Raw genomic sequence first — 10,845 nt, 5'->3', positions numbered from 1 at the left:
CCGCCGCGGGAAGTACTACATCTACAACTCGCTGTGGGAGCCGGAGGCCGATTTCATTGAATCCGGCTACCGAGTCCCCTTCGGCAAGATCAACGTGTTCATCAGCATGATCGGGACGCCTGTGCCTAAGCCGGACATCTCCACCGACATTGTCGAGCCGGCCAGGTGTGTCCTCTCCGTTACACGGCGGGACAGGAGTCGCCATGTCTTCATCGGTTTTACGCAGGGAGACGACGCACAAGACGAAGTGGTGGGTCAGGAGATCACCCCTGTCAATTCTGATGGCGAGTCATCCATGGGCGAGACGGAATTGATCCACCCTCTTAAGGAAGAACAGCTCGGGGGGCTGTCGTTGGCAATGGATCTCGAGGTCTTTGAGAGGTCTCACCGGCAAGTCGCCATCGACATGGCGAGGTCAGCATAGCCTCAGCATAATCCAACTGGCAATAACGAGAATGGGGGGACATCCAAACCCCCAGCGCAAACCATGACGGAGCTGGCGGCGGAGATCGACAGCCTCATGGCAACCACGATCACGTGTGAAAATCAGGAGTCTGTCAACGCCGAGCTAACTAAGCTGCAGGAGGCAATGGCCATGGCCCAGCGGGAAATGGATGCAGAAGCTGCCAGAATTGAGACGCAGCAAACCGTGGTCGCAGCAGAGACGAAACGACTAAACACCGAAGGCTGGCGGCTCGAGAGACAGTAACGCGCATCTGACGCCGTTCACCAAAGGAGGCACAATGGGCGCATCCCGCCCGACTAACACCGAACTCGCCTTTTCGACACTCCGTGCACTCCCGGGGAAGGTCTAGATCGGCCTTTACAAACCATCCCGGGAGGAGGAGCGGTTCCACCGCCCAATCCACCGCCGCCTCAGCCAATGGATGCCCATGCGACTCGGTTCCAGACGCCACGGGGTCACTTCTCGAATCCCATGGACAATGTGCTGGCAGCAACCCGCCACCTGGAGTCCCTTCCGATCTACTGAAACACCCCGGCCAAGATATAACCAGAAACGCCATCGAGATGCTAAAGACGGCCATGGTTCAGCATGCACAATATTCTCATAGTCTTGATCGGCTACATTCCACGCCTCAGGCAAGTCACACCAGAAGTCGCCATGAGGACTTCCCCGCATTAACCAGTGGGCCGTGGCGACTCCCTCAACACGACCCGCTCGGGATGCCCGACACACGAGCCCAAGATATTGTGGATGCACACATAGAGCCAATTGCCGCGGCGGGTCAGGCCTACCCGGCTTACATGCCGTTACCTCCCGCGCCCCTGGACGTTGGGGGCAAGCACATTGGGGTATCATGTCTCGCCCCAGTTTTGCGCAACGAGCGCATGCGGAAGGACTTCAAAGGGCCTAGGAAGGTTCCCAACTACTCGCCGGATCTCGAACCCGGGTCATGGATCGAGAGCTACGAACTCGCGATGGATATGCTTGACGTAAGTGAGGCTGTCTGCGCTAAATACTTCACTATGATGCTTGAAGGGACGACACGCACGTGGGTGAAAAACCTGCCGCCCAACTCCATCAACACTTGGGCGGAGCTGAAGGAGCGCTTCATCAAAAACTTCAGAGGGACCCGCAAGCGCCCAATGACTATCGTCGACCTACAGCATTGCATCCAGCGGCCGGATGAGTCGGCCCACCATTGGACCCGGCGAGTTGCGGAAGTTATTCATTCATCTGGAGGCATTTCGGCTGCTCAGGCGGTGTTGATCTTGGAGAAGAACTGCCATTACGAACCTCTGGTACTGAAGCTAGGAATACTTAAGCGGCAGGTACAACACATGGGCGAGTTAATGGACGCCCTTACCACGTATGCTGACTTGGACGACACCAAGGATCCTGGAGAAGGCGACGACAAAATTAGTGCCGCCAGGAAGCGCGAGTTACACAAGGGCCATTCCCAGTTTCAAAACCGGGGCAACAACCACCATGGCGGACATGGAAAGAAGAGGCAACACGAAGGCCCTACGCAAACCCACGTTAGAAGAAGCGGGGCTTTAGTGGGAAGAAACCACGTAATTACCACAAAATGCTTAAAGGCCCGTGCCCGCAGCACGCCACGGCCGAAGGACCAGCGACTCACTCGTGGGAAGATTGCTACGTGATGCAAGAATTTCGGGCCGAGGTGCTCAGGAGATGTCAAGGTGGCGAGCACGGCCAGCGACAGGAGCAACCTGGCGCGTCCGGGTCATGCCAGGTCATGTTCGGGGGCTTTCCTAACCAAGGACCACAGGGCGGGTCGCAGCCCAATGCTGGCCAATACCAAGTTCATAACCAGCAGTACCACCCACCAGGAGTGTTCCAACAACCCCCCCCCCCCCCCGCAAGGAGATACCCAGCGGCAGGAGGATTGGGGCGGGTTCCAAAATACCCCCAAACAATTGAATAGTGGGCAGTACCACGTGTTCACCACCAACACCTGTAAGCGGGATCATAAGGTGTAGCATAGAACTTTCGTCGCTGAGCCGGCGCTCCCCCGATACCAGCACTGGTCTGAGCAATCCATAACATGCAGTAGGGAAGACCATCCACCCCGGGTGGACAACCCTGGCGACTTAGACTTGGTCGTGGCTCCCCAGGTCGGGGGATACACCCTCTCCAAGGTCCTCATGGACGGAGGCACCAACATCAACATTCTATATTTCGACACTTTCCGGCGGATGAACCTCGTGGAGAAAGACCTGATGCCATCATCCACGGTTTTTAACGGCATTGTTCTCGGCAAGTCTGCATACCTGATTGGGCGGATTAATCTTAACGTGGCTTTTGGCATGGAGTCGAACTACAGGACCGAGTCCCTCCTGTTCGAAGTGGTCAAAATCAAGAGCCCCTATCATGCGCCGTTTGGACGGCCGGAGTACGCCAAATTCATGGCCCGCCCATGCTATGTTTACCTCAAGCTGAAGATGCCTGGACCTAAGGGCCCTATTACCGTCCACGGCGACAGGAAGATATCCCAAGAGTGTCAAGAAGGAGATGCGGCTTATGCCGAGTCAGCTTGCGCGGTTGAGGAACTCATGTTTCACCAATCCAATGTCGACCCGGCGGACATGACGCCGCTCAAAAGTCCAACCATCGATTCTGAGCCGCCGCTCAAGTTTAAACCAACAGACGACACCAAGGTTATCAACTTTACGCCACGCGACTCCACCAAGAAGTTCACTATTGGGACGGGTCTCGACCCCAAATAGAAAATCGCGCTCATCGAATTCATTCGTGAGAATCGGGACATCTTTGCATGGAGACATTCGGACATGCAGGGTGTACCGAGAGAATTTGCTGAGCACCATCTTAATACTGACCCTACAGCTAAGCCAGTTCGGCAGTACATTCGTAGCTTTAACGAAGAACGCCGTAAGGCGATCGGAGAGGAAGTAGCCCATCTCCTTGCCACTGGGTTCATCATCGAGGTTTTCCATCCTGAATGGCTGGCTAACCCCATCCTGGTGCTCAAGAAGAATGGCAGTTTCTGCATGTGCATTGATTACACCGACCTTAACAGAGCCTGTCTGAAGGATCCTTTCGCCCTTCCCCTCATTGATCAAATTATTGATTCAACGGTGGGCTGCGAATGTTTGTGTTTCTTGGACGCTTATTCAGGATACCATTAGATAAAGATGGCGGTGGGGGATCAGGAGAAGACAGCCTTCATCACCCCATTCGGAGCTTTCTGTTACGTGTCCATGCCGTTTGGGCTCAAGAGTGCGGGGGCGACTTACCAACGCTGCATCCAAAACTGCTTACACATCCATATAGGCCGTAACGTCCATGCTTATGTGGATGACATCATGGTCAGCTCTCACTGCAAGGAGTCACTCTTGGAGGATCTCCAGGAAACCTTCGACAACCTGCGCGTTTACCAGATGAGGCTTAACCCCACCAAGTGTGTTTTTCGTGTCCATGCGGGGAAGTTATTGGGTTTCTTGGTATTACAGTGTGGCATTGAGGCCAACCCGGAAAACATTGAGGCAATTACCTCGCTTGGGAAACTAGCCAACGTTAACCAGGTGCAGCGTATGGCGGGTCGAATCGCGGCCTTGAGCCGCTTCATAATTCGCCTTGGGGAGAAGGCCATCCCTCTCTACCAGCTGCTCAAGAAAACTGATCGTTTCATATGGACGGACGAAGCCAATGAAGACTTTGAAGCCTTGATGCTCCGGCAGACAAGGAACCGATGCTCCTGTACATTACAGCCAATTCCAAAGCGGCCAGCATGGCAGTAGTTCTCGAGCGAAAAGAAGAAGGAAGGAGTACCCGGTCCAGCGACCGGTGTATTTCATTAGTGAGTTCCTCACCCTCTCCAAGCAACGCTACCCACATTGGCAAAAGTTGGTTTTTGGGGTGTTCATGGCGAGTCGAAAACTGAAACATTACTTCTAGGAACACCAGATCACGGTCGTCAGCTCTGCCCCCCTCGGCGACATCATACAGAATCGAGAGGCTACTAGACGGATTCCTAAGTGGGCCATTGAGCTCGGACCCCATCAGGTGCGATATACGCCCCGAACAGCCATCAAATCTCAAGCACTCGTGGACTTCATCAATGATTGGAATGAGTTACAAATCCCTGAGGAGAGACCAGATCTTACGTATTGGACCATCTATTTCGATGGGTCCAGACAGTTGGAAGGCCCGGGGGCTGGTGTGGCGATAACTTCGCCTCAAGGTGACAAATTTTGCTATGTCCTTCGGTTCATGTTTCCATGCACCAATAATGCAGCGGAATATGAAGCTTTGCTCCATGGTTTGCGACTCGCCAAAGAGATGAATCTCACACGAGTGAGATGTTTGGGTGATTCAGATCTGGTGGCGCAGCAAGTTTCTGGCACGTGGGATTCACGAGACCCTCTGATGGCGGCATACAGACGAGCTGTGTCGGATGTGGCGGGTCACTTCAACGGTTACCAAGTGGATCACATCGACCGACGGCTTAATGAACCAGTGGACGCTCTTTCCCGCCTTGGTTCACAGCGTAAGCCAGTTCCTCCCAATGTCTTTTTGGATGTATTACATAACCCTTCAATGAAACTGCCTTCGGAGAAATATTTTGCTGTACCGGACGTCGAGTCTCAACTCGTGGCGGCTCTTCATGCCACTCCAGACTGGGCAATCCCTTACATGGCGTACCTCACCAGAGGCGAGTTACCGGCCGACGAGTTGCTAGCTCGCCAAATCGTCCGTCGGTGTAAATCCATGGTCATAGACAATGGCGAGTTACACAAACGAAGCACCTCGGGGGTATTTCAAAGATTCATCTCTTTTGAAGAAGGATGTATGATCCTGAATGAGATTCACGCGGGCGACTGTGGTCATCATGCTAGGTCCCGATCCTTGGTTTCTAAAGCCTTCAGACATGTGTTTTATTGGCTAACGGCTCACGCAGACGCAGAGGAGATCGTTCGCCGACGTGATGGCTGCCAAAAGTTTGGATGCCAGATGCATGTGCCGGCTCAGGAATTGCGGATGATACAAATCATTTGGCCGTTTGCAATCTGGGGGCTTGATATGGTCAGTCCCTTCAAGATGTCTTCCACCAAAAAGACTCAACTATTTGTGGCGGTTGACAAATTTACCAAGTGGGTGGAGGCGGAACCTGTTAGCAGTTGTGAAGCTGATACGGCCATCAAATTCTTGAAGAAACTGATTTTCAGTTTCCGTTACCCTCATCGTATCATTACTGTAATGGTACTAACCTATCCAAAGGTGCAATGCAAGAGTTCTGTTCACGAGAGCATATCCGGCTTGATGTTTCTGCGGTTGCACATCCCAGTCTATTGGACAGGCAGAGAGGGAAAATCAGGAAATATTGTGGGGGATTAAGCCTCGGCTCATGGTACCTTTGGAACGTACACGAGGATGTTGTGTCGAGGAGCTGCCATCAGTATTGTGGAGTATCATGACGACTCCAAACCGCTCCACGGGTTTTACTCCTTTCTTTCTAGTCTATGGGGCAGAAGCAGTGTTACCAAGTGACATCAAACATGATTCCCCACGAGTCGCCCCCTACGTGGAGCAGGACAACGAGTTAGCGCGACAAGACTCGCTGGACGCCTTGGAGGAGGAAGGTGACTTGGCCGCTTCACTATCGGCGATTTACCAATAGGACTTGCGACGTTACCATAGTCGCCGGGTCAAGAGCCGAGCTTTCCAAGAAGGCGACTTGGTGCTCCGTTTGATTCAAGATCACACTTGTATGCACAAGCTATCACCTCCATGGGAAGGACAGTTTGTCGTCAGCAAGATCCTTCGGAATAGCTCATACTATTTGGTGGATCTTCGCCCAGATCGGCCAACTACAGAGGTTGAGACAACTCGCCCGTGGAAAATAGCCCATCTACGGCCTTACTATACTCAGAGCCATGAGCTCCCCCCTTTTTTGTTTACAAGTTTTCAAAAAATTGTAATCCAAGAATGATGAAAGCAATAAAGCCGGCACCCACGAATTTCGGGGTCCTTTGCCGTTTCATCTTTTGAAAGCATGAGTCTTTATTGTTCTATAAGTCGCCCAAACATGGACGCTATCAAAGTCAAAGAGCGTAAGTCGCCATGCTGCACTTGCTTCAAAACTGGGCTTTGATAAACGCCAAAGAGGACAAACGTTGCCACGTTCACCCTTCAAACATAGGCGCCTTATATGGTTTTGAGAATCAAGACGGCTTACTTGGGGGCTACTAGTCCCCAAGTCGTTTTGTAGTAAGAGCGTATACGCTTTTATAATCCTATGCCTGGTTTCTTCCTAAATCATAGGTCACTTGGGGGCTTCCACTCATTGAGTTCAGCCTGAATACCCTCTTGGCTAGCTAAAAATTACCGCATTACAAATGGTTATACTGGACTATGTGTTGAACAAGTCGCCACATGGACTTATGTACTCAGGGCGAGTCAATCCGTTATTTGGACCCTGAACTCACCTTGGTTAAAACATAAAAGGTACCAGCCAGAGTCACACATGGGAAATAGAGAAACCATTGGTTCATTAAACCTGCTTCACAGAAGCTTGACTCGCGCCTGATCAGCCGGTCTAAAACAACAAGGCTTTTTTGCAAAAGCTTCCTAAGGGTAACACTAGAGTTTTGCAAAACTCGTCTTATCCTATCGATACTCACTGAGTCGATAACATTTTTACTTCTTGATGACAAGATCACAAGGTTTCTTGACATATCTTTGAGCCGGCTTTGATTATCACTCGCCCCGACTGAGTTTTCTCAACATAACCTGGGGGCTGATTTATTTCTCGCCATAACCCGGGGGCTGATTTATTTCTTGCCATGATCCCGGGGGCTGGTTTATTCCTGTCCATGCACTTACTAACTCGGCTGTTGTTTTTCCTAAACACATCAGGAAAAAACTTGTTTGTCACATTGTGACATTCCTTGGTTTATCAAAATTGCACGCGAGTCATGCATAGATTCAAGGACTACCACTGGTTCCATCAAAGAGTAATACAACATACTTGGTGTTTCACACACACTAACAAGGCTATTACATGGCTCGCATGGCCAGAATGGGTGTCATCCCCCCGTGAAGGAAGGATCCATGGGCGAATCAGGCCGCCGCCGAGTTACCTTGCCTTGAGCTCTCCCCGCCTTCGATTCGTAAGTCGCCCAGCTTCCAATTACACTTGGACAAGGCAACGAACTCATCTTCATCATCAAGGAAGAGAGATAGGTCCATGTCAAGATCAAAAGGATTCTTGGGCCGACTAGGAACCAAGCTAGCAGTTGCATATGAAGGAGGTGTCACCTTCTTTTTCTTCTCGTCATAAGCAGCTTGGTATTTATTCAAATCTAAACTGGCTATCAGTTGAGTCGCCGCATAGCGAGATTCCACGATAACTCGGTGGTAGTCCACCTTGGTGAATTCTGACCCGTCATCTTTCAGCTCGGGGTAGCCGGCGGCTATTTCTTCGGTTTTGAGCTCAGGGGCGTACGCTAAGCACTGACTCAGGGTGTTCAAAACTCCCTTCCGGGCGGCTGATCTTTTTAATTCCTCTATCTGACTAGGCAATGTAGACAGGAAGCCGAGCATCTGCTTGATGGTCATCACTAGTACCTTGTTGCCCATCACTGCCTAGAACGTCAGCACGCCCCCGGTGTATATAAATTTTTATACCAGAGTAGTTAATCAAACAGTCAAAGTTTAACACTTACCAAACATGGCGACTGTCATATTGGACACATGCTTCTTTAAACCGGTTAGCTCTTGTTGCACGGCTTCCATTTTTTTCTCAGCCAACTCGCCACGCTCAAGAATGGCGGCTTGATCGGCTTTGGCTTTCTTCTCAGAAACATTCTGGCCAACCTTCATCTTCTCAAGCTCAACGTGAAGCAAGTGGAATTTCTTCTCCAACTCGGAGTGTGCATCCTGTTGTTCAGCCAGATTTTTCTTTAGTCGGCCACCACCGCCTCAGTCTGTGTCACAGACTCCTGCACATAAAATTTGGGGAGACAAGTTTCAGCATCACTGCAAGCAATACTCCTGATACTTGGGGGCTAATGTATGATTTTCATCAAAATCATACCATATGCAAGACCCTGCTCATCTTTCAAAAGATGACCCGGCCCTTGGGGGCTACAGGTTGAAGTTTTTACTCTAATACAACACCCGGCTCATCATTCAGAAGATGACCCGGCCCTTGGGGCTACAAATTGAAGTTTTTTCTCTAAGTACAAGACCCGGGTCATTTTTCAAAAGATGACCCGACCCTTGGGGGCTACAGGTTGAAGTTTTTTCTCTAAATACAACACCCGACTCATCTTTCAAAAGATGACTCGGTCCTTGGGGGCTACAGGTTGGAGATTTTTTTATATTCAAAGACCCGGCTCATCTTTCAAAAGATGAATCGGCCCTTGGAATGCTAATGGATGCAGGAAAATACGTAAACATACATACCTCATGTTTCGTCCTCATAAGACCGATCAAGCTCTTGTTCAGTTCGAAATCCCTCTCCACATGACTTGTGAAGCCAGAACAAAGTTGGTCAAATTCCAGCTTCTCATATTGGGGGAGCTTTAGGGTGTCTATGTCTTCATCAAGAAAAAGGCGAGTTGCCTTGGAGGTATGTTTGGAAAGCACTGTAGTCTGAGGAGTGGAGTAACCAATGCCAGTGACCACGACGTCTGGATCGTCAGTCGCCTTGAGAGGGCTTGGCAGGTTACCCTTACCAGCGAGTCATCCTGGGCGAGTCATCCTGGGCTTCGGGAATTTCGTTCGCAGGAATATCACGAGCCGTTGTTTGCTCTTCATTAGTCTCAGGAACAGAGGTGCTCGTGCTTAAGGCGTCAGAAGTTCGGAGAGCAGAGGATGGGTCGCTGGTTTTTCTTCTCTTTGCTTGTGCCCTGCGACAAAAGCACCAAGATTAAAAGCACATATCATTGTTTAGGAATAACTGGATTAGCAAAGAAGACTCACCCTTGCACACGAATCATCGGCGGGAGAGCTGATATTGCCGAGTCGCCAGATGTAGGGGAGAAGTCTAACAGAACAAAGGCTTTAAGTTGAAAAGGTGGCAAGTCATATTTTACACGACAAAGGGTATGGTAAAACAAGAATATACCTCGCTGGTGCGTTTCCGACCGGTTGTCTTGTCAGGCAGTCCGGTGATTAAGTCGCGAGAGTGACTACGGGTCTTGCGCGTGGGGGTAAATCTTGCTTTCTTCAAAAGGAAATCAGTGTCCATATAAGCATGTGGGTGAGACATGCGCACTTTTCTGCTGATCCGCCTAGCTAGACTAGGGGAAGGAGAAGGTGAGTTGGAAGAAATGGAAATTACCTCGACTACATCATTTTTGCTCTCATGATCCTCGCCCTACACATAAGGACGTATGGTATAAACGTAAGTCGGAACTCATAGATGATGAGTGAGGGGGAAACCTTACCTCCTAGTGTGCCTCGTCTTCTTATGAGTCGCCAACAAAATATGAATCTTTTGTGGCGGCTTTCTTTTTGCTCACCGTCTTCTTCTTTTTTGCCGGCGTCTTGGTGGACTCCGGGGCGGCCGCTTGAGGGCCCCGTCGCCAAAATACATCGGTTTTCTCATGGATAGAGGCAAATCTTAAGCCAAGAACATTGTTAGGCATAAAAATACAAAGGGCGGCTTGGACTCTTACTGGTGGCACAGGGTTGGCTCGACAGAAGGCCTTAAGACCAATCTTGGCGCATTCTTCCAAGGTTTCGCCGGTTTGTTTCTTGATGACTCCGACGATTTGGCTTTCTGAGAGTCTGTGGCGACAGAAGCACTATGGATGGTCTACTGTACCATCGTAGTCATACATCAGCCCGTCTCGGCGACTCAAGGGAAGGATGTTCCATTCTATCCAGCAGCGGAATAGATCGATCCCGATGAGCCCGTTGTTGTTCAGAGATTTCAACTCGGAGAAGATTGGGATAAACTCCGATTCTTCTTCTTCTATGCGCTTATCGGGAAATTTGAAGTCCATGGATAGGCGATCTGCTCTGAATCCTGGGGGTGGGTTCTCGCCAGGTGGAGAAGTGTCTTGGCAGTAGAACCATGACTTGGCCCATCCTTTGGGATGGCTGGGAAGAAGAACTGTCGGAAATCCACGTTCGCGCCGTCTTTGGATGTTGGCTCCTCCGAGCTTATGGTTGGGACCGTTGGGAAACTCGGTCTCGCGGTTTAGATGGAAAAAATTTCTAGAATAAGGGGATCACGGGTACTCTCTGCAAATATACTTCACAGAAGACCTGGAACTGGCATAGGTTGCTGATGGAGTTGGGTCCCAGATCTTGCGGATGGACGTTGAGGAAATGCGGGACGTCCCGGAAAAACTCTGACCCGGGCGGTTTAAAACCGCGCTCAAGGT

Source organism: Hordeum vulgare, chromosome 7H, assembly GCF_904849725.1.
Source record: "Hordeum vulgare subsp. vulgare chromosome 7H, MorexV3_pseudomolecules_assembly, whole genome shotgun sequence".
Taxonomy (NCBI): domain Eukaryota; kingdom Viridiplantae; phylum Streptophyta; class Magnoliopsida; order Poales; family Poaceae; genus Hordeum; species Hordeum vulgare.
The sequence above is the reverse complement of the archived record's forward strand: the minus strand, read 5'-3'. Positions refer to the sequence as shown.